At 44.5% G+C, this 22,129-nt stretch overlaps 2 long non-coding RNA genes across 2 annotated transcripts in view; one reads left to right on the forward strand and one right to left on the reverse strand.

Moving 5' to 3' along the window:
* The window catches only part of LOC139074927 (uncharacterized), a 35,330-nt gene that overhangs the window by 9,045 nt on the left and 4,156 nt on the right, over positions 1-22,129 (forward strand). The window contains exon 4 of the long non-coding RNA XR_011524940.1: positions 19,913-20,047. This is a non-coding gene — a long non-coding RNA (uncharacterized lncRNA). The remainder of the gene's footprint in view (positions 1-19,912; positions 20,048-22,129) is intronic.
* Positions 1,810-22,129, reverse strand: part of LOC139074929 (uncharacterized) — a 74,427-nt gene continuing 54,107 nt past the window's right edge. The window contains exon 3 of the long non-coding RNA XR_011524942.1: positions 1,810-2,999. This is a non-coding gene — a long non-coding RNA (uncharacterized lncRNA). The remainder of the gene's footprint in view (positions 3,000-22,129) is intronic.

Here is a 22,129-nt window from a genome sequence, read left to right on the forward strand (position 1 = left end):
CCAGAAAAACCTAGGAGGGTAGAGGAAAATTTCTTCCACCCCTACCGTACTTACACAAATCTTGATGGTATAGCCTACTACACACCTAGGCTATATGGTACCAATCTTAAGGGACCACAGTTGTATATGCAGTCTGTCGTTGACCAAAACATCGTTATGCAGCACACAGCTATACATAGTTTATGTGATGAGTGCTATGACAGAAAACTCTAGGGAATGATGACAGAGGAGAGCAAGGGGGACCTAACTTAGATTCTGGAGTCAGGCAAAGCCATCAGGGAATACACAGCTGAAATGAGGATTGGACATACCTTCTCTCATTTCCAGTTTCAAAGACAGAAACTTTCTCCGCACAAGGAGGGGACCTGATTTGAGCTCTCATAGTGTCCACCATTTTTTTAATGGTCTGAGGTTCTCATTTATTCATGGAAAAAATGTAGTGTAGGCTAAGCCTGGCTCCGAGCTGGAGGTGGTGACGGATTGTCATCTTTGTTCTGCTGTTAATGCATTAAGTGCCCTTCGGTGAATCTCCTGTCCTCCCGCACGCCATTTGCTCTCCAGCTGGTGAACGATGACCTCACTGTGCTCCTCGGGGATGAAGGGAAATGAGGAGGGCAGGAGAAGGGGGCACCACTGCCCTCTTTCCACAGCCTTCATGGGGACGCGGGCCGTGCCGTGTGCTCGCTCCTGGGGCTGCTGGTGCTTCCTGAAGCAGAGCTGGAGCCAAGGGGTAGGTTAAGGTTCGCTGGGCACCTCTGTGCCAGGGAAGGGAACAGGAGCTGGGAAGGCGACACTCAACCAAGCAGAATCCTCGCACCTGAGCAGTCGGTGACATGTGGGAGAGCCAAAGGCAAGCACTCAGAATACACAACAGAAGTGTTATAATAGAGGATGAAGGGAGGCACGAGGAGCTCTGCCTGCGGAATTCCAGGGAACACAGAGGAGGTCTGGAAGGATGCTGGCTTTGGTACATGAAGTTGGGGGCACATTCCGGGCCTGGGCAGCAAGGGTGAAGGTTCCTCACACTTCAGGGTCCTGTATGGTTGGGGACACAGCTTCCTGCCTCCTCCCTTTTCTCCTCACATCAACAAGGGCAGGAGCTACCGTTTGCACTTTCCATGTGCCCGGCTCTGTGTTAGAAGCCCGACACACAACATCTCCTCCATCCTCGCAACAACACCATCACATGATTATCATCACTCCCATCTTTTCAGATGAGTCTCAGAGAGGTGCAATAACTCATCTGACCTCACACAGCCCAGACCTGAGTGCAGTCTACTTACATTTAAACCCGGGCTCGTACCACCGTGTTGATGGTGGATTTGTGGTAAAGGCGCAGGCCGAGATTCCTCCTTTTGCTGCCACCCAACATGTGCACACCTGCTGTTTTCTGGAGGTGCGTTTCCTGGCTGAGAAGGGAGCCAAGCCCTGGTGAGTTCAGGACATGCCCCAGATGCAATTTTGTGCCCTGGGGTCACAGGACATAGACTGTACATCCTGGGATGGCCTGCCATTTTAGGGGGCACCCAGGAAAGTTTCTGAGGTTAAGCCGGGCCCTGCTGACCACAGGGAGCTCTCCCGCTTCCACTGCTGCAGAGGAGGGTTTGTCGTGGAGCCAGATGCACGCTCTCTGGATGTGCTCCTTGAAGTCTCCTTTGGGAGGAAAACCACTTGAGTGTGGCAAGCAGGAGGGCCTGGGTTGGCAGAATATTCTGCAGGCTGCCACTTGCCACCTGCCAACCAGAAACCCTGCACTCCCCCTTCCCGTCCCGTCCTCCCCCCCCCCCCCCCCGCCCCAGCTCAGTCTTATCAAGCGGAATCTTGTAGGAACTGCTGGTACCACAGCAACTGTGCCGTGCGGAAAACACCCTAGTCAAACAAAGGCTTTCCAGAGCTTTCCTGTAGAGGGAAGAGTTAGCCCCCGGCTACAGCCTCACACAGCACTTTGCTCAATTTACATGGGAGCCAAACGCCCTCCTACTGGAGGCCCTCCCACATCCTTTGGGTGAATCATTCCCCCAGGGCACCCATTTGAGGGAAGACCTGGGCCCCACAGGTGAAATGGCAGCTGAGAAGTGAAGGGGTGGAGGTATGCTTTGGAGCAGGGCCAAGGAATGTGGGGGTGGGCCCCAGCCCAGCCTGTACTTCTCCATCACCCTGAGCAACCTCCTTCTGGCACCAGGCAGGAAGTTCCCCTGAGGAGGCTGAGAGGAAGACAGTTGTGTTCAGGAAGGGCCAGAGTGCATGGGTGCACTTCCCAATCAACTAGGGAGGTGAGGCCCAACCAGGAGTTTCCCTGGCCTTTGCTTAAGATTAGTTGGGTTTCTAGGTTGGCCTGGAGAGGCCCATGTGGCCTCTTTCCTTGTGGCCCTTCATTCCGTCGTGGGCCAGCTTACCTCAGTGTAGCACTGTGGCCACTGTGATGAAGCCCTGAGGTGGAGACACTCAACCCTTAGCACCACGAAAAATCCTCAAGAGTTTGTGTTCCTAATGCTGCTGGCACTACAGGGTTAGCATATCTGACATCAGGATGTACCAGTGTGTGCTCATTTTTTGTTGTATTTATGATTGTCTGGAATCTAGAGCATATTCTGTGTGCGTGAGGGTGGAGGTGTTTGGCAGGCAACAGACTTCCCCTAGAACTTCCTAGAACTCACTATATTCTCTGACGTCAGGTGTCTATCAGTTCACCCCCCCGTGCAGGACGATGAGCTCCATGAGGAGAGGAGCAAAGTCTTGTTTTCCTTTGGATCTTCAGCTTCCAAGATACTGTAAGTATCAACGCACATTGTTGACTGCAGGATGGATGAATTATAGTCAAGTTGTTGAACAGAGTGGTGTGGGGGGCTCCACGCTTGGGTCCCATCCCGTGGCAGGAAGAGTACATTGGTAATGATAATCAATCTGGAGCTCAACCGGGTCAAGAGGGCTTTGAGATCTACTGGAGGATCTTGATGTGCTGGGTTAGAGTTGTGCGTTTCAGGTGGCTCCATTTTCATCTGAAATAGCAATAACAACAGCGATGAATTACCACATGTCAGGCCCTGCGCTGGCTATTTCATGCACTATTTCTAATCTTCCTAAGGACATTGTGGGGGGTGGGAATTATCATCTTCATTTCACAGATGTGGAAATTGACACTCAGAGAGATTAGGTGTCCTGCTCAAGGCTAAAAGTGGCGGAGCCATTCATTCAATTCATTTATTCATCCAGTATTTACTGTGTGCCCACATACATCAGGGTCCAAGCACCATTGCAGACACTGAGAGAATAGCAGGGAACAAACCAGACAAGAATTCCTGCTCTCATGGAGCTTCAGCTCTAGTGGAGAGAAACAGAACAGCAAACACAATAATCAACAGAAGATACTGTAAGTGAGAGGTCGGTCAGTACCAAGGAGAAAAACAATATAGAGAAGAGGGAGGGGAGGGCTGGTAGGGAGTGTGAAGCAGCTGCTGCAATTCTGGGCGGCAAGGAAGCCCTCACCAAGAGTGTGATATCTGAATACAGACCTGGAAGAGGCGGGAGAACCCGCAGAGAGCCCAGGGAAGAGGGTCCCAGACAGAGGGAACTGCGAATTCCAAGGCCCTGAGGCAGGAGCGTGCCCAGCGTGTTCTAGAAATAGCAAGGCCAGTGCTGCTTGCTGTGGGGAAGGGGTGGGTCGGGGGAGATGAGATAAAGTCAGAGTAAGGGTGTGTATGTGGGGGTCAGATCACAAGGGGCGCTGATCATGCTATCCTGAGGATCTTACTGTCACTCTGAGGGAGAGAGGAGCCATGAGAGGATTTTGAGCAGAGAAGGGACATGATCTGATTTAGGTCTTAGCAGCATCTTTCTGGTTGCTAGGCTGAGAACAAACTGAGGGGACAAGGATGGAGGCAGGGAGACTGGTTAGGAGGCTCCTGAAATAACCCCGGTGGGGGGGGGCGGGCTTGGATCAGGGCAGTAGCAGCGTCGAGTTCTGTATATATCTTGAAAATAAAGCCAACGGGATCTGCTGACAGGTTGCGTGTGAGGTGTTAGAGAAAGAGTTGTCCTGAGCAACTGGGAAAATGATGTTGCCTTTCCGATGGGGACTGTTGGGGGAAGCCATATTTGGAGAGAAAATCAGGAGTTCTGTTTGGACATGTTACGCTGGAGATGCCAATCAGACATTCAAGTGGAAACGACAGCACATAGTTGGATCTCCGAGTCTGGAGCTGAGGGGAGAGATCTGGGCAGGAGATAGGACTTTGCCATCATCAGTGTGAGCAAGGTACTCAAAATCATGACACGGGATGAGATCACTGAAGCAGGAGGAAAACCAGGCAGCTGTGCTACAGCCAAGTGAAGGAGGAGGAGGGCGAGGGAGAGGAAGCGTTTTGGGAGAGGGAGTAACTAGCTGGGTCAAATGCTTCTAGGAGATCACATAACATGAGGACTGAGATTCAGCCCCGCTCCTCGCAGCCCAAAGCTTCTGCGCACTGCTCGCTCCCTCAGTACTTGACCATGACGGATGACAGAGGCTGAAAAACTCCATGCCCCAGGCCACAGTCTATTTACTCAGCATTCAGTTTCACTCGACCACTCCAGCGCAGCCCACCCACCACCGTGCTCCCTTCAAGTCTCCAACAGGTGTGCTTCCCTCCCCGCAGCAGGTGGGTTCTTGAAAATGGAATGGCAAAGGAATTATTCTAGAGTGTATTATATTGCAATTGCTCTAGAGGACCTCGCTATTTAAAGGAAGATGATTGCGAACCTCCTTCTTTTTAAGAGAGTTGTCACCATCTAATTTCTGTTTTATAAATTAGGGTTTACAGACAGTGAGTGGATATACCTGCCCTGGGGTTCGACCTATATTAGGAAATCACTGTGCAGCACACCAAATGGTACTGGAGAAGAAATCCCAAAATAAACTGGCCTGAACAAGAGGTGGGTTCAGTGGAAGTGATGGACAGGAGGAGGGAATCCGGGCCAGCCTTGGCTATAGATTGGCCATGTGATCTTAGGTCAATCACCCTACGGATGACCCTTAGGTCATTCTCACTACGCTTACCTCACGGAGGAAGGACCAAGTTCAGATGTTGTAAAAGCATTTTGTAAAGTGGAAAATCTGCGTGTAAATGCGGTTGAGTGCTTAGCACAGTGCCTGGAACATAGTAGGGTGCAGTAATTGGAAGCTAGTCTCAGTTATTACTGTGCATTTTATATAAAAATATAAAAAGTGAGGTAAATCTGAAATGCGTTGGGGACTGAGTGGGGGCACGGTGAGCGCATTCTCTGAGTCTGGGCTTGTCCTCCATCAGAGTGACTTGCTGTTGGTCCAGCTCCTGTTCTACAGAGGCTTAGGTTTGCTGTGTACGATGCCTACAAATATGAGTTTCTCCCTTGCCTACCAGCGGAGCTCCAATTAGGGTTTCTACTTCACTGCACCTTTCATCCAAGGATGCTAAGGGAATTTACCGCTACACCAGTGACACAAAGAATTCATCCAGCATCAACATTGCCCATCATCATTAGCATCATTGTGGCCATTAGGACATGTTGGCAAGGCAATGATTGGCACCACTGATGGGCAGCACCATTAGCCTTCTAAGTGATTTTTCATACTGGACAGTTCTGGAACAAAAAGCATCAGCCCCTGAGGAACTCATTTCATCAGATCTACCTCAGGCTGCCCCTCCTTCATCCCCGGGTAGCTGTGGCAGCCATGAGGGTACCAGTGTGTGGGGTGATGCCTGGCTCAGAAAGAAATATGGATGAAGTTCCTGGATATTCTTGATTCAAGATTACTGCTTGTGCCCATATCCATTCTCACCTTCTTCCACCATAACTGAGAGTGTGGCTGGGCACATGGCTGTCTAGTTAAAGACTACATTTGCTAGTATCCCTTACAGCATGGCAGGGTCATATGACTAATTTTTGTAAGCAGAGCTTGTGCTAAAGTGGGGGGGTGCAATTTTGGGGCCTTTAAGGGGAGAGGTTTGTGCCTACCGTTCTTCTTCCTTTTTCCTCCCTCCTACTCATTGGAATGTGAATTTGGTGGTGGACTATCTTGGACTAAATAGATGAGGGCAACGGACTCGAAATGACAGAGCAATAAGATGGAAGGCATCTGGGTCTTGACATAAAAGCCCTAGATAGCTTACACGTAAACTGATAAAGGAGAGATAAATAAAGTTCTATCTTACATAAACCCTATTATTTTGAGGTTCTATTAGAACTGAAGAAACTACATTCCAACTAATACTTTCTTTAGGCTCTTCGACTGACTTAGTAGATTATAGGTCGCATGAGGACAGAGAACATGGTTTGCTCACCACTGAGTCATTAGGGCTGCACATAATATGTGCTCAATAAATATTTGTTGGAAGTATGAATGAGTTACTATTTTACTCTGGCATCCTGACTTCTGCTTTCCAAAGAGTGGCTGGCTCTTGACCCATTGCTTACTTGGACTATGATGGCCTCTGTCATGGGCCAAGTACAGAATGTCCCCAGGAAATTAAAAATGCGGGGAAGAGAGTTCCCGTCCAGCTGAAGGACGCTTTGGGAATGTGAGCCTCAAATCAGGCTAGAAGATGTCATCTTCCTATCTGCTGAATAAAAGACTCACATGACTTCCCAGCTCCATGGAGATGATGCCTTCATCCATATATAGTTGATAGAGAATTCCAGCAGAGGTGCGAGGTCCATCAGTTAGACCTGGAGCTATGAGGATAAAAGAATCCACTAGGACCTTATGGATTTTTCAGATCGATGACTCTCCTGGGGAACGACAATCCAGAGTTCTGGCCTATCTTGGCCTCCTATGCTTTTTGATGCACTGAATGAGAGTGTCCACCAATTGCCTGCCCTGCAGCATCTCCTTGCCTTGAGCCTTTACTCTTAACTGGGGTAGCCCATGAACACCGGCGATATACCCTGATTCCTGAATTGCTGGAACCATGAGTAACCTTTCTAGTCTCTACAGATTAACCCAGTCTGTGCCGATAGCCCTTAACTTCTCATCTTAGGACCATGGGACCCATGTGATCTGCATGAATCCTGCCTCCCCTCCATCAGACACTTCATCTGTCAGATCTCAGCTCCCATGTCACTTCCTCACATTATCTGACTATTCAAGTCTGGAAAAGTCCTTCAAAGTGCTCCCCAGCACTCTTGCTAATAGACAGTGAAATCCAAGTGACCGTATCTGTGTCTTGGTCACTTGTCTTGGTGTCTGGCTCCTTGGGATTTCTCACTAAATATTTGTTGAGTGAAGGAGGAGATGAGTAAGCGAATGGCTCTTCTTGCCTAGCACGACCTAAACTCTAGCCTTGTTGCTTGGCCAAGCCATGGCCTTGAGCCTCAGAAAGGTTCCCGGCCCTTATTCTTGGTAAAAATACTTTTAGACTCCCTGCCCTAAATCCATACCCTCATGGCCATCATAGCTACCCAAAGTTTTCGTGCTGGCAAATCCCTTCTCCTAGCGTATTGCCATTTTGGTGCAATTGCTGGCACAGCCTGCCTATTCCTAGGTACATGTCATTTCTACATGAGGAGTCTAAGAGGGAGCATATTATGAGGATGAGAGTAAGGCCAGATCATGGTGATCTGAACAGATGTGAATCTCTGGGTGTGTGACATCTGCCTCTGGCATAGACAAATGAGAGATGATGATGATGATGAATTTTTTAGGAAGATTAGCCCTGAGCTAACATCTGCCACCAGTCCTCCTCCTTTTGCTGAGGAAGACTGGTCCTGAACTAACATCTGTGCCCATCTTCTTCTGCTTTATATGTGGGATGCCACCACAGCATGGCTTGATAAGCAGCGAGTAGGTTTGCACCTGGGATCCAAACCAGCAAACCCCGGGCCACTATCCAAACAGTTATGCCACCGGGCTGGCCTGAGAGATGATTATTTTTTGATTAAACTTTTCATTTTGGGTTAATTGTAGATTCACATGCATTTGTAAGAAATACTTCAGAGAGATCTGTGTAACTTTTACTGTTTTCCCCAGTGGTAACATCTCTAAAACTAGGGTACAATATCACAATCAAGATGTTGATACGGATATGGTCAAGATATGGGACATCCATCACTACAAAGGTCTCTCATGTTGGTCTTTTATAGCCACATCCACTTCTTTTTACTTCCCCCACCCTTAACTCCTGACAACTGCTAATCCGATCTCCATTTCTATAATTTTGTCATTTCAAGTATTTTATATAGGGGCCGGCCCGGTGGTGCAGCAGTTAAGTTCACACATTCCACTTCGGCGGCCCTGGGTTCACCAGTTCGGATCCCAGGTGTGGACATGGCTCTGTTTGGCACCCATGCTGAGGCAGGTATCCCACATATAAAAAAAAAAGTAGAGGAAGACGGGCATGGATGTTAGCTCAGGGCCAGTCTTCTTCAGCAAAAAGAGGAGGATTGGCGGCAGATGTTAGCTCAGGACTAACCTTCCTCAGAAAAAGAAAAAAGAAAAAAAAAAGAGTTTTAGTGGGGCCTGCCCAGTGGCGCAGCAGTTAATTTTGCACATTCTGCTTCGGCAGCCTGGGGTTCACTAGTTCGGATCCCAGGTGTGGACATGGCACCGTTTGGCAAGCCATGCTGTGGTAGGCATCCCACATATAAAGTAGAAGAAGATAGGCAGGGATGTTAGCTCAGGGCCAGTCTTCCTAAGCAAAAAGAGGAGGATGGGCGGCAGATGTTAGCTCAGGGCTAATCTTCCCCCCCCCAAAAAAAAAGAATTTTATGTAAATTGAATCATACAGTGTGTAACCTTAACTTTTTCCAATCAGCATAATTATTTGGAGATTCATCCAGGTTGTTGCCTGTATCGATAGTTTGTTCCCTTTTATTGCTGAGTAGTATTCCGTGGTATGGTGGTTCCAGTTTGTTTAACCACTCACCTGTTGATGGACACCTGGACTGTTTCCAGTTTGGGGTTATTACGAATAAAGCTGCTATAAACATTCATGTACAGGTTTTTTGTGTGAACATAAGTTTTCATTTTTCTGAGGTAAATTCCCGGGAGTACATTGCTGAGTCATATGGTAGCTGCATGTTTAGTTTTATAAGAAACTATCAAACTGTTTTCCAGAGTGACTGTACCATTTTAAATTCCCATTAGAAATGTATGAGTGATCCCGTTTCTCTGCATCCTTGTCAGCATTTGGTGTTGTCACTGTTTGTTACTTTAGCCCTTCTGGTAGGAATGTAGTGATATCTTAATGTGGTTTTAATTTGTATTTTCCTAATGGCCCACAATTTTGAAAATCCTTTTATGTGCTTATGAGATATGAAATGTTTTTCATATTTCTTGAGAAACATTGTCTAAATGATTTTTTTTACCATTGAGTTTTAAGAGTTCTGTATATATTCTAGATACAAGTCCTTTATCAAGTAGACGGTTTGCAAATATTTTCTCCCAGCTTGTAGTGTATCTTTTCATCCGCTTAATAGGATCTTTTACAGAGCAAAAGTTTTTAATTTAATAAAGTCCAATGTATCAATTTTTCCTTTAGCTGATTGTGCTTTTGGTATCAAGTCTAAGGACTCTTTGCCTAGCCCAAGATCTCAAGTACTTTCTCTCTCTTTTCTCTTCTATAACTTTTATAGTTTTATGTATAAATTCATGACACATTTTGAATTAATTTTTGTAAAAGTTGTGAGACTTTAGATTGAGGTTCTTTTTTTTTTTCACCTATGGATATCACTCTCTCAGGACCACTTGTTGAAAAGGCAATCTTTCCTCCATTGAATTGCTTTTGCACTTTTATTCAAAATCAATTAGATGTATTTGTGTGGATCTATTTCTGGATTCGCTGTTCTTTTCCATTGGTCTATGTGTCTCTCCCTTCACTAATACCACACAGCCCTGATTACGGTAGCTTTACGATCAATCTCAAAATTGGGTAGACTGGTTCCTCCTACTTCATTATTCTTTTTCAAAATCATTTTAGCTATTCTAATTTCTTTGTCATTCCATATAAACTTTGTAGTAATCTTGTCTATATCTAAAAAGAACTTGTTGAGATTTTGATAGGAACTGAGTTAACCTGTATATGAATTTGAGGAGAATTGACATTTTTACTGTGTTGAACCTTACTGTGCGCAATCCATGAATATGGTATATCTCTCTGGTTATTTAGATCTTCTTTGTTTTTTTCATCAGCCTTTTAAGCATACAAGTTTCCTAATGAATGAGTGTTGAATTTTGTCAAATTTGGGGGAGGACAGTAATTCTTTGGTTATTCCAAACTCCTTAGTGAAATCAGTCAGTCAATGGGCATGCTATTTATTGAGCACCCACTGTATGTTCAGTGCTGTGCTAGGCCCTGCAAGACATATAGGAGCTTAAAAATTGACCCATGCCTTCAATCACTAAGGGGACACAATTTCCATTCCACAACTTAGCATATACTATCAGTCTGCAGAGGATCCAAGATAAAGGAGGCCAGTAATGACATGGCCAGAGGTGGCACTTAGACTGGCCTCTTGGAATGAGTACAACATAGATATACAAGAGAGAAAGTAGGAGAGAGAACTGGAGAAATCTAAGTGACCCAAAATTCTATTTTCTAACAAGGACGATGGTAAGTCAATAATTAGCAGGATACAGCTAACTTTTGATTTATGGAGATGGATTATCTCTGTTCTGTGGATTATCCCTTACAAATGCTTAATCCTGGACTGCCTCCCTTTCCTCATCCAGTGGACCATTTGGGCTTTCTTTCCTGCCATCAGTCAGCATGTTCAGGGAATGCAAACAACTATTACTACTAGCTAAAGAGAAACAAAATTAGGAGGGCAATCTGTTGTCCCTAAATTGTATCATCTATTCCAGACGAAATATGAGTGATATTTGTATTATCTTTCATTTGTAGACATCCACACCACTTCTCCTCCTCTTAAGGATAAACAAGAATCTGTGTGACTATCATATACACATCACGTTTATTAAGCTATCCCTCTAACAAGTTAGCTAAACTCTTGGGGACTAAGAGTAATGCTCAGAGATCATGGACTCCATGACATCTGGTTCATTGGACCCTTCCATATTTTTATGTGTTTGCTCTAACATAAAGTAATAATGTAATAGTGCTCTCAATGGCAAAATTGAAAATCCTGGCACATTACCCACAGGTCATGCTTTGGGTTGTCTTTCTACAGACTTGATGGATTTGCATGGATCTGGTCCTTCTATCTCACTTTGTCCTGCTGTTGGCCAGTGGCTCATCTTTGAGGCAGATGGCCAGGGTTAAGGGTGGAATCTGAGGCCATGAGGCAGAGCAAAATTAACTGCTCCCTTCACATGGGGATTGAACCCCTGACCTTCACCTCATTAGCACAGTACTCCAACACAGCAACTGCTAACCTCAATTTTACAGCACCCCAGGGTGTTTCCATTTATCTCAAGAGGGAGCTGCAGAATTCCCCAAACAAAATTAATTTTAATTCACTTTAATTTAAACATTAAAATGGGCTATGCGGCAGTTCTTCGTAGCAGTGGAGGAGGATGGCTGATGTTAAAAAATCCAGCCGCCACACTGTGCTGCTACCCAACTGCCCTGAAACACCCTCTCTAACCCACTGAGCCAAGCAGTTTGGGAAGGAAGGAGTCTGTATGTAAGTAGCAGACATGGAAGGCTTTTAAATTATGGGGGAAAACAGCCCAGCCCCACCAGACATCTGCATTTCATAGGGTCTGTTTCATGTGGTCGGCTGGGCGCACTTTAACTTTGCTCAGGCCCAATGGGCACGGTTTAGCTCTGGTCCAGCCAGGCCCTCCCTTTTTCTTCCTGGGGACTGTGATGCTTTGCACAGTCTTAGGAATTTGCTGCAGGAACCATTTGAGATTTATTAAGATAATAAATTGGGCTTTGTTGCCAGGGCTTTTTCCTGGGTCAATACACAAGATTTATCACCTCCACACCAGCCCAGGGAGCATGCAGCTCAAAGGGTTCCGGTGCACTCCGGCCACCAGCTTATTTTGGAGGGAAGCAGGGTCACAGCAGGACCTTTGCAGGGGAGGCCAGCAGCCAAGTGTAACGCAGGGGAAGGAACAGGAGGAATCAGTTATTTAATGAACGTCTTCAACACTCTTCACTGTAGTTTACTGATAACAGCCACATACATTTATTGTAGGATAATAAGTATAGTTCCTTACACTGGTAGTGCACTTTATAATTGATAAAGGACTTTCACATACATTATCTCATTTGTTCTCTACAGCACCTGTCAAGAATTACTATCTTCATTTTATTGATGAGCAAACAGACTCAGAAAAATTAAGTGACTTGCCCAAGGTCACACAGCCAGTAAATCGTGGATGCGATACCAACTCCCATGACTTCTCACACCCTGTGCCCTCCTCATGATACAGCTATCTCAGTTTATCATCAACATCCATTTGCTTCTGGCAAGGAAGGGTCTAGTATCTCCATTTTACAGAACAACAAATTGACACAAAGATGAAATTAAACTTTTTGGCTTCTGCCTCTCTTTTTCTGGTGGCATTATATCCCTTTCTTGTCAAAGGGCAAGGAATTCTTTTGCAGACTGATTTCTGCTCTCAGAGTCTGGAATCTCCCCTGTTATCGCCAGTGCCATGATAACCACTTGGTTCCAATATGCCCTCTGCATCCGATGAGGACTTAGACCGGCTACTTCCGGGTAGGAAGGAGGTCAGCTGTGAGCAGTTTCTTCACATCTACTTCAAACTGCTCTTTCAACTCCATGGTCTCAAGCAGTTGCTGGCCAAACACTCTTCTTCCCAGTCCTTCAAGGATGGGCATTTTGGTCTATATATTTTTGCAGTCGCATTCTGTGAAATTCTTCTAACACAGTGAGCTCAGAGCAGACTTTCCCAATTGGGCCTTTAGTCACACCCTTTCCCCCAAAATGACTAACTTCCCCAAGGCCCATTCCAGATGCCTGGCCACCCTGTGCCTCTCCACGTGGAAGACAGCTTGGCCTCTTCTGAACACTTCTATGTTCATTACCCAGGCTTTGATTGGAACTTACAGGAAGCTATCGTTTTTTAGCTGCCAGTATCTATATCCTCCTCCTAGGTTGAAGGAATTCACTGTGGGGCACAGAGCAGCTGGAGCAAGAGCATATGACACAGCATGGCCAAACCCGCATGAGTGAGAGATGACCCCACTAGGATGCAAGCTCCAGGAGGGCAGAGAATTCTGTCTTTTTGGTTCATGCCTGAATCCCCAGTTCCAGAACAGTGCCTGCCTCCTACTAAATTATTTATTCAGTGAATGAACTAATGATGCAGAGATGATGAGATTAGAACTGAGAGTGGCCAGCTGTGGTGGAGGCAGCCCAGCAATCACTCTGTGTCCATTGGTGGCATAAGGTTATTTCTGCTTCCTGACTCCATGGGTTTACACCTATTTACTAAGCCTGGTCCTCTAGCCTTCCCAATAATTCCATTTTCTGCTTAAATTATCCAGAGTTGGTTTCTAAGGCATGCAACCAAGAAAGCTGACTGATATAAATGGGATAGGGTTGATTAACCACGTATGTATGTTTTATGGGCTAACTTAGACCATAAACTTCTGAAGGCTGTGGAAGGTACCATATCTCGTTGCATTTTTCATAACATCTAGAATGATGCCTTGCATGTAGTGAGTGCTCAAGGCGTGTTTACAATGGTGTTAAGGATGATCTCCTATTGCTTTAAAGGCCAGGCATCCAAGACACTGGTGCTCGGAGGCCTGTCCTCTGTATGTGTGCATGCATACACACTTACACACACACGTACACACACATTCTCCTTTGTGAGGCACCATTTGCAAGAGGCCATTTGGGTAGTGCGGTAGGCCCACTGAAACCGGAAGAAATTCAAGGCCATGGGCCAGCTACACCACGGAAACCCCACACCCAGCCAAACGTTCTCATTGGCAAACCAAACCCAAAAGCTGTCACCAAATTCTGCTCCCTGGCAGTCCCAGCCCGACAATGCACTGAGAGACAAAAGAATAGAAACCCAAGTGAAGATCGCCCACGTGTCTTTTCGGGCAACAGCACATCGCACAGAGGGTCAGCACAGACACCGGTGGAGAGGAACATTCTCCTGGCAGAACTCCATCTCCAAATTAGGCACCACTTCAGAGGCTCTCAGCCTCATACCTTATGGGATTTATTTTTTTAAAGATCCAACATTTGTTCTTAATTATTCTTAATAAAAGTCTTTATTAATGTAGCACCATTCATTCATGCACTCACTCATCTATTCATTCATTCAGTTAAACCTTTGTCATCCAGGCTCCTGGCCTTTTCCCTGGCCCCATTTGATGATAAAACTCTGGAAAGCAGGTAAACCATTTCACCTGTGCAGAGTAAAGATGAAGAAACCCAATTAGACGGAGATTTCTCCCATGGCTGATTAATATGGAACTCGAACTAAGACTCAGATATTCTAACTCCTAATTCTGAGCAGTAGCCCCTGGATAAATGATTACTGAGAAATAGTGACTAGAAAAAGTACTCTTACCTGACATTTTGTGGTGTTTTGGGGCAAAGTTAGTGATAGTGTTTGTGACTCTCAAAATACTGTTTTGGAATTTTGTAGCGATTTTACAGGATGGCTTTGGGTTACCCGATTGTGTCACCAATCATCCCAAAATTCTCGAAAGAAATCCGTTTTATTCAGAGTTACACATTATGTCATTTAGCCAGATCCCCCCAGGTAGGGGTGTGAAGCTGGGGTGGACAGCATTGTCTCAGCATCATGGGAATGCAGGTAGGGTCCACGGCTCCAAATTGAGGCTCAGGGTCTGAAGAAAAGAAAGAGCTAGATAACTTGGGGTGGACAGAGGTTGGAACAACCATAGGAGAGCTTGTTGAATAGAAAAAGAGAAACTTGGATAAAAATTTTAAAAGGGAAGGGATGCCAAGTGGGAGGAGTTGCCAGAGGTTTCTGGGAATTTGAAGGAACCACCAGTTTGGAGGATGGTTTTCCCCATTTGAGTGATGATCAGAACCACCCGGGTTTTTTTTTTTAAACTACAGATTCCTAGGCCTCCCTCTTTAAAGATTCTATTCCGTGAGTCTGGGTTCAGGCCCAGGAATCTGTATTTTTAGCAGCACCCCAGGTGATTTTTATAATCTGGAAAGATTTGGGCAAACTCTGGGTTTGAAGATGCTGCCTCTCAAAGTGAAGACGTAGCTTGCGAAGTTGGCCTAACAGAGGGACTCTGCGTCAAAAAGGCAGGAATGAAAACGGCAACATTTAAGAAAAGGTGAATTGGCAAAAAGTTGTAGTCCATATTTAATGATTTCCCATGACTTTCAGAAAAGAGCTGAGTCCGCAGACCCCCGCTGGCATCCAGGATGAGTGGAGTCCATGTGCTCCTTGGGATGCATCACAACATGCACATTATCACCAAGGGGCTCCATTGCGCCGTTCCATAAGAACTCGCTGTCACCCAAGCTCCCAGGCTGGAATTTCCTTGGACACCCTCCCTCTTTCATGAAAGCCTCAGCTTTAGGACTTCCTCTGATCAGATGACCTCATTTCCCTTCTCTGGGCCTCCTGAAGGCCTGGCTCTGGCACTCCATGGGGAGGCTAGAGGCCTGGACTGTCTGGGACAACAGAAGCTTAATCTCCACCCCCATTCTAATCACACCCCCAAGCAGCTGATCTTTCTGTGAGGGTGAGGACCTGGGGCCTGTGAACAGTTTGGGGCTGGAATCCCAGGAGGCCTTGAAAAATCCCGGGTTTGCTGCTGACAGGTGTGCCCAGGAAAGGACTGGCTGCTGTTGCAGGCAGCCACCCAGGATGGTCCCAGAAGTAAACAGTGAAATGGCTGAGATCCTCAATAGTGATAACAAAGCAGCTACTGTTGATTAGGCTCGCCCTGTGCCGTCCTTTTCATGAGCATTATTTCATTCATATCTCAGAATAATCCTCTGAGGTAGTTATTATTATACCCATTTTACAGAGGAGGACAGAAACTTAATGTGGTTAAGTAACTTGCCACTGTCTCACAGACAGCAAGTAAATAAACTTTCTAGGATTGGAGTATAATGTCCATAAAGAAAGCTGTAGTGTGCTGCCTAATGGATTATCACAAATGTACACACATCTGTGCAACCATCACCTTAAGGCGAGAATATTACCAGCACCAGAGAAATCCCTTCATGCTCTCTCCAATAATCACCTCTTCCCTGATGGTAATCATTTTTGTCACCAAAGATTAGATTGCTTGTTGTGAATTTTATAAAAATGGAATTGTACATGGGTCAGCCCTGGTGGCCTCATGGTTAAGTTCAGTGCTCTCTGCTTCGGCGGCCCTGGTTCAGTTCCTGGGCGCAGATCTACTCCCCTCTGTTAGTGGTCATGCTGTACTGGCGGCCCACATACTAAAAAACAGAGGAAGATTGGCATGGATGTTAGCTCAGGGTGAGTCTTCCTCAGCAACAACAAAAAAAGGAATTGTACGTTATGCTTTCTTTTATCTGGCTTTTTTTCCCCACTCAGTTTTTTTGTCTGTCAGACTGAGCTAATGGTATTAAGGATACAAGTAGCTTTTTCATTTTTAGTGCTGTAAAAATTTCCACAGTACGGATATACCACAATTTATTTATACATTTATCTGCTGCTGGTCATTTGGGTAGATTTTAATTTGGTGCTTTTACAAATAATACTGCTTGGAATGTCTTTCAGTGTATACATTTTTGGGTGGTATACACCAAGGAATGAAATTGCTGGGTCATAGCGTACACATACACTCAGGTTTAGTCGATACTGCTGAAGAGTTTTGCAAAGTGGCTATACCAATTCACACTCCCAGGAAACAGTTATGAGAGTCTGGGCAGATCCACATCCTCAGCAACACCTGATGTCATTGGTCTTTTTTATTTTTGCCATTCTGGTGAATGTATTTTAGTTTGCATTTCCCTGATGACTAATGAAATTGAGCACTTTTTCAAATGTTGTTGGTCATTTGGATATCTCTTGGCCTGTTTGGGTCTTTTGTCCATCTTTCTATTGAATTGACTGTCTTTCTTCGTGATATATAGGAGTTCTTTATGTTTTCTGGATATGAGTCCTGTGTCGGTTATTTGGATTGCAAATATCTTCTTCTCTGTGGCTTCCCTTCTCTTAATGTTATTATTTTTTTTATGAACAGAAGGTACAAATTTTAATGTAGTTCAGTTTATCAATGTTTTCTTTTTGGATTCTGCTTTTTGTTTCTGTTATATAAAAATACTATTGACTCATTTATTGGTAATTTTTATCTAACCACCTTGCTTGATTTACTTATTAATTCCAATAGTTTTTCTATACATTAGTTTTTATTTTCTACATATGCAATCATGTAGTGTGTAGATAATGTCAGTTTTGCTTCTTTCTTTTCAATTCTTAAAATTTTATTTCTTTGTCTTGCTTTATTGCAAAGGCTAAGACCTCCAGAACGATAATGAATAGAAGAGGAGACAGGGAAAATCCTTCTTTTAGTCTCAATACTGAAAGAAAGGTATCAATATTTGAACATTAAGTATAATATTTACTAGAGGTATTTTTATAGATACTCCATCATAGTAAGGTATTCCCTTTCTATTCCTAGTTTCCTAAGAGAGTTCTTTTTTTCCTTTTATTATCACTAGGGATTTAATTTTATCAAATACTTTTTGTGAATTCATTGAGTTGATCGATGATTTTCTTCTTTATTCTGTTTCTGTGGTAGACTACATTGATTGATTTTTGACCATTGAGACAATCTTGCATTCCTGGAATAAACGCCACCTTGATTATTATATTATCTTTTTTATGTTGTGATGTACATCCTATTTATAGAGGCCTGGACTGGATCCTGTTTGATAATATTGTGTTTAGGATTCAGCATCCACGTTAAGGAGGAAGAAACGGCCTGTAATTTTTGTTCCCAGTCAGGTTTTGATATTAAGGTAACATAGTTCTCAAAAATGAGTCGAGAGGTCACTTGCTTTCTATTCTTTGCAAGGGTTTGTGTAGGATTGATGTTATTTCATCCTTAAATATTTGGAAGAATTTGCTGGTGAAGACTTCTGGTCCTGGAGTTATCTTTGCGGCAAGATTTATTCATTATGGATTTCATTTATTTTGATAGATATAAGACCATAAATTGGTTCAAAACAGCCTCTTACCTTATTTAATAGCTGTACGCTATACGATTATGTCTTCTTTTTCGTTCCTGATGTTAATTATTTATATCAAATCCTTTTTTAAAGAAATCAGTCTGGTCAGGAGCTTATCAATTTTATTAGTCTTTTTAAAGGACAATTTTTGGCTCAGTTGGTTTGGTTTGTTGTATTATTGTTTCCTACTTTACTGATTCCTGCTGTTTATTATTTCCATCCTGGGATTATCTTAAGGTTTAATTTGCTATTCTTTTACTAAAATCTAAATATGGAAACTTCTTTCATTGCGTCTTTAGCCTTTCTTCTTTTCTAATGACACATTTAAGGCTATAAATTTCTCTTAAGCATGCTTTGGCTGCATCTCATAAGTTTTGATATGTTTTAATTTTATTACCTTTTCATTCAAATATTTTCTAATTTCCATCGTGATTTCTATGTTGACTCATGAGTTGTTTAGAAATGTGTTGCTTCATTTTACATCACATAAATCCAGTCAAGGACTGAGCTCTTTAAAAATCATTCAGGCTTTCTGCAGGCTGATCTCTTCCTGAATCCACCCTTTTGGGGGGAATCTCAACTGAAAGCTGGAGGTATTTAAGCTCACCTTTCCTCCGTGCTGGACCCTGAATTCCCTTTTTGTCACCCCAGCCCCGTAAGACTCCTGGAAGCCCTGCTCAACTTCTCAGTTTCTCGTCTTGTCGATATCCATGTCTTGTCCATATCATTCTGTGTTCTTGGCAGGAAGGTAGTCTGTGGAGAGCCAGTCTTCCGTGACCACCAGGGAAAAAGCCCTGGAGGCAGGATTTACACACAGGTCTGTGCAGCCGGCACCCCAGAGCTGAAGCTGGCTCGTGGCAGGTGGAGCCCTTGGGGTGGGGACAAAATGTGGAGTTCAAAGGAACGTTAAGCCATCCTTGCCACCCAACTCTCTCCTTTGTCTTCTTCATTATTCTTGATCTAGTCCTTTGGATTAAGCATTGCCATTTATCTAACCTCAGTTTTAAAATGTGCTAAACACAAATTTTTTAATTTCTTAGTAAAATTAGTCTTTTGGGATCACTTACTTTCTGATGGTAGTTCACAGCACCTCTGCAACCCCTGCTACCTCTTTCTTAAGGTCTGAAACCAATATGTGGGGCAAACAAAAGCAGAGTGAAACAGTCCTGTAATTCTCTCTCTCCCTCAGTAGACTTGGCTAGTCCCTGAGACGAATCCTCTGCAGGGTTCACAAGGAGCTGTCCTTGAGGCTCTCCCACAGTGGCTTCTTTTCCGTCAATGTGAATGCCATAACTGGCCACATCTCCCTTTTTCCTTTGGCTGCCAGGAAGTCAAGCATGTAGAGCTAAATTTACAGCTCAACTCTAGCAACTACATCAGTGCATAGGGACTCAGCACGACTTTTCCTTCTTAGCTGGACTTCTCCCTCTTATTTCTCTTTTCCCTAGTTCTGGATTTTCTTAATTTTTATATTTTTTTACCATTTTGTTGTCTTTCTCTGTGTGTCTTTATATGAAACTTGAGTTACTTCAATTCTGTCAATCTATATAACCACTTAGAGTTTTTATTTGTGTTTAAAAATTTCCAAGTATGGAGATATTTGAAAGACAACAAAATGGATCCTGGAGAAACAGAGATATGGGTAAATACTGCAATTTCTAGAATTTTTTGCAAAATTGGGTTTTCATGAATCTTTGCCATATGTATTCTGTTGTTTAAGATTTTTCAGAACTTAATATCTATTACTTTATGTGAAAGACTTTTCACAATTAAAACCGAGAAACAGTGTTCTTTGATTAACCAGGAGCAAAGGTGGATGGACAAATCTGGCTGTACTGTCCTTTGAGCAGGAAAATATGAAGATCAATTTTACAAAGTCATGGACAAATTAAAGAAGTTAAGCGTCGAAAACAGAACTGTAGTAGACCAATATGTAAAAGTAAGTGCGTTTCCTTTTTTTCAAAAAATACATTAATGTAACTAAAAGTACTAATTCATTACATTTTTTTGTACCGTAATATTGTGGGTTTCTTTTGATGGTCATGACCATCTATAGAAAGGTCAGAAAAAGAAAAATTTCACTCTCTACTTTTCTTTTCTATCCATTATTATTGTTGTTGCACTTTTGATTATTACTAAAAAAATAGGAATAAGGGAGATGAAATATCTCCTCTGGGGGTCGGTCCACGAGGATGCTAGTGGGCACCCTGTAGGTGGTGAAAAAGTATCTGTTAAGCTGAGTTCTGGCATCTTCGTATCCTTTCCCTGCAACAGACGTCCTCATTTTGCTTTCTCAAGAATAAGCCAGTTCTTTGCAAACCTTTCCTCAGGGCCGATGCTTTTACGTTTCATCTGCCCTGGCCTTTGTTACTGAGTTCAGTCTCCTGCTCAAGTCCCCCACAGGGCCGGGCCAGCACGGGCTCTGTGCTAGCAGCTTTCTGTTTGTGATGTCCCAGCCAAGGAGCTCCAGTCAGCTGCCTGGGCCGCATTCTCAGCCCACCTCCTTCTTACTGTGTGGTCTTAAAGCAGGTCACTTCACCTCTCAGTATCTCTCTCTGTAAAACCCGGATAATAATACTTCCCAAATAAAGACAGGGTTTTCTTTAAGCCCTTTGAGCTCCTCAGAAGGAGTGCACCACAGAAATGCCCATGCTGCACTGGGACGGGCGCTGCCGCCATGTGATCAGGTAATGTGAGATGCGGCTCATTCTGCTTTGTCTGGAATGAATGCGAGCCCTGCCACAAAGCACTGGGAACTCTCGATGACATTGAAACCCCGCGGTAAGCTTGGATTGCCTTACACTCTAATAAAGCACACCAGAAAGGAGCAGTAGTTTTGACTAACCCAGTCCTCAGTTAACACTCTCATTTGCTTTCTTCTGCTGAGTACAAGACATGTAAGTAAGCCATGACCCAGTTACAGGTGGAAGCAGCACAACCATCACTTCCAGCCCACTGAGTTGGGGGAAGGGCAGGCTTCTCTGCCACATGCAGAGGACTGCCGAGGAGGAGGCAGGCCCAGACTGGGCAGAGCTGGACCTATCGCTGTGCAGAGAGGGGAAAAATCAATGGCTACCATATACTGAGTTCCTACTAGGTGCAAGAACTATACTAGGTATGTCTTTCTGTTCTACATCCTCAAGACAACTGTATTAAATTCTATTAATATTCTAAAAACAAAAACAAACAAAAAACACCACTAAACTTTATACATTTTTCACCATAATGAAAGCCTACCCCGTTGGATCCACAAGCCTAAGCCCGAAATTTTGGCCTGGGGCCTCCCCACTGATCCGAGGCTTTAAGACCACACAGCTCGGGTCTGCAAACGGCAAAGGGGAGGTCTCCTTTTCTCCTTCTGATCCAGAGCTGGCCCTGCAGCTACATGCAGACTCCTTCCTTATGAGGCCCTGGCCAGGTCTCACTTAACTTGACAAACTTTTACCCAGAACCCTCTGGTCCTAGTTTGACTAATGAAATCAAAATCCCAGTGGGTTCATTCCTCTGGCTGCTGCATCATGGCCAGTCAATGGTAAGGTCTTGGTTGTGTTTTCCTTTGAGTGGGTTAGGAGCTGTGGGTGGGGTGGGGAAGGGGTCTTAGGGAACTCTGGAATCAGAGAAGATGAAGGCAAGTGTCTTTTTGACCTGGGGTCCTCCAGGCACCTTAAGCCACGTATGTGTCATGTGCATGGAGAGAAGAGGCTGTGGAATAGATTGCTGAAAGATTTCCCTTGATAAGGGGGGGTGGGGGGGTTTGTGGAACTGGCTGCTTGGGCCACAGCCTCCAGTGGCCCCCTAGAGGCAGGGGCTTCTGGAGACCCCAGGTGAGAAGACTTCTCTGCTCCCTGGCGAGGCATCTATTGTGTTGATTGCTGGGAAACATGCTTTGTTGAACTGACACTTTATTGCTGTGCGTGCGTGCGTGCTTGTGTGTGTACGTGCATGTGATGTGTTGTTAGGGAAACCATGGAGAGAAGAGAAGCAAAGGCTTTGGATGGGGCTGCACCCCCTCGGAGTCTGG

Source organism: Equus przewalskii, chromosome 1 (assembly GCF_037783145.1).
Source record: "Equus przewalskii isolate Varuska chromosome 1, EquPr2, whole genome shotgun sequence".
Lineage (NCBI taxonomy): Eukaryota > Metazoa > Chordata > Mammalia > Perissodactyla > Equidae > Equus > Equus przewalskii.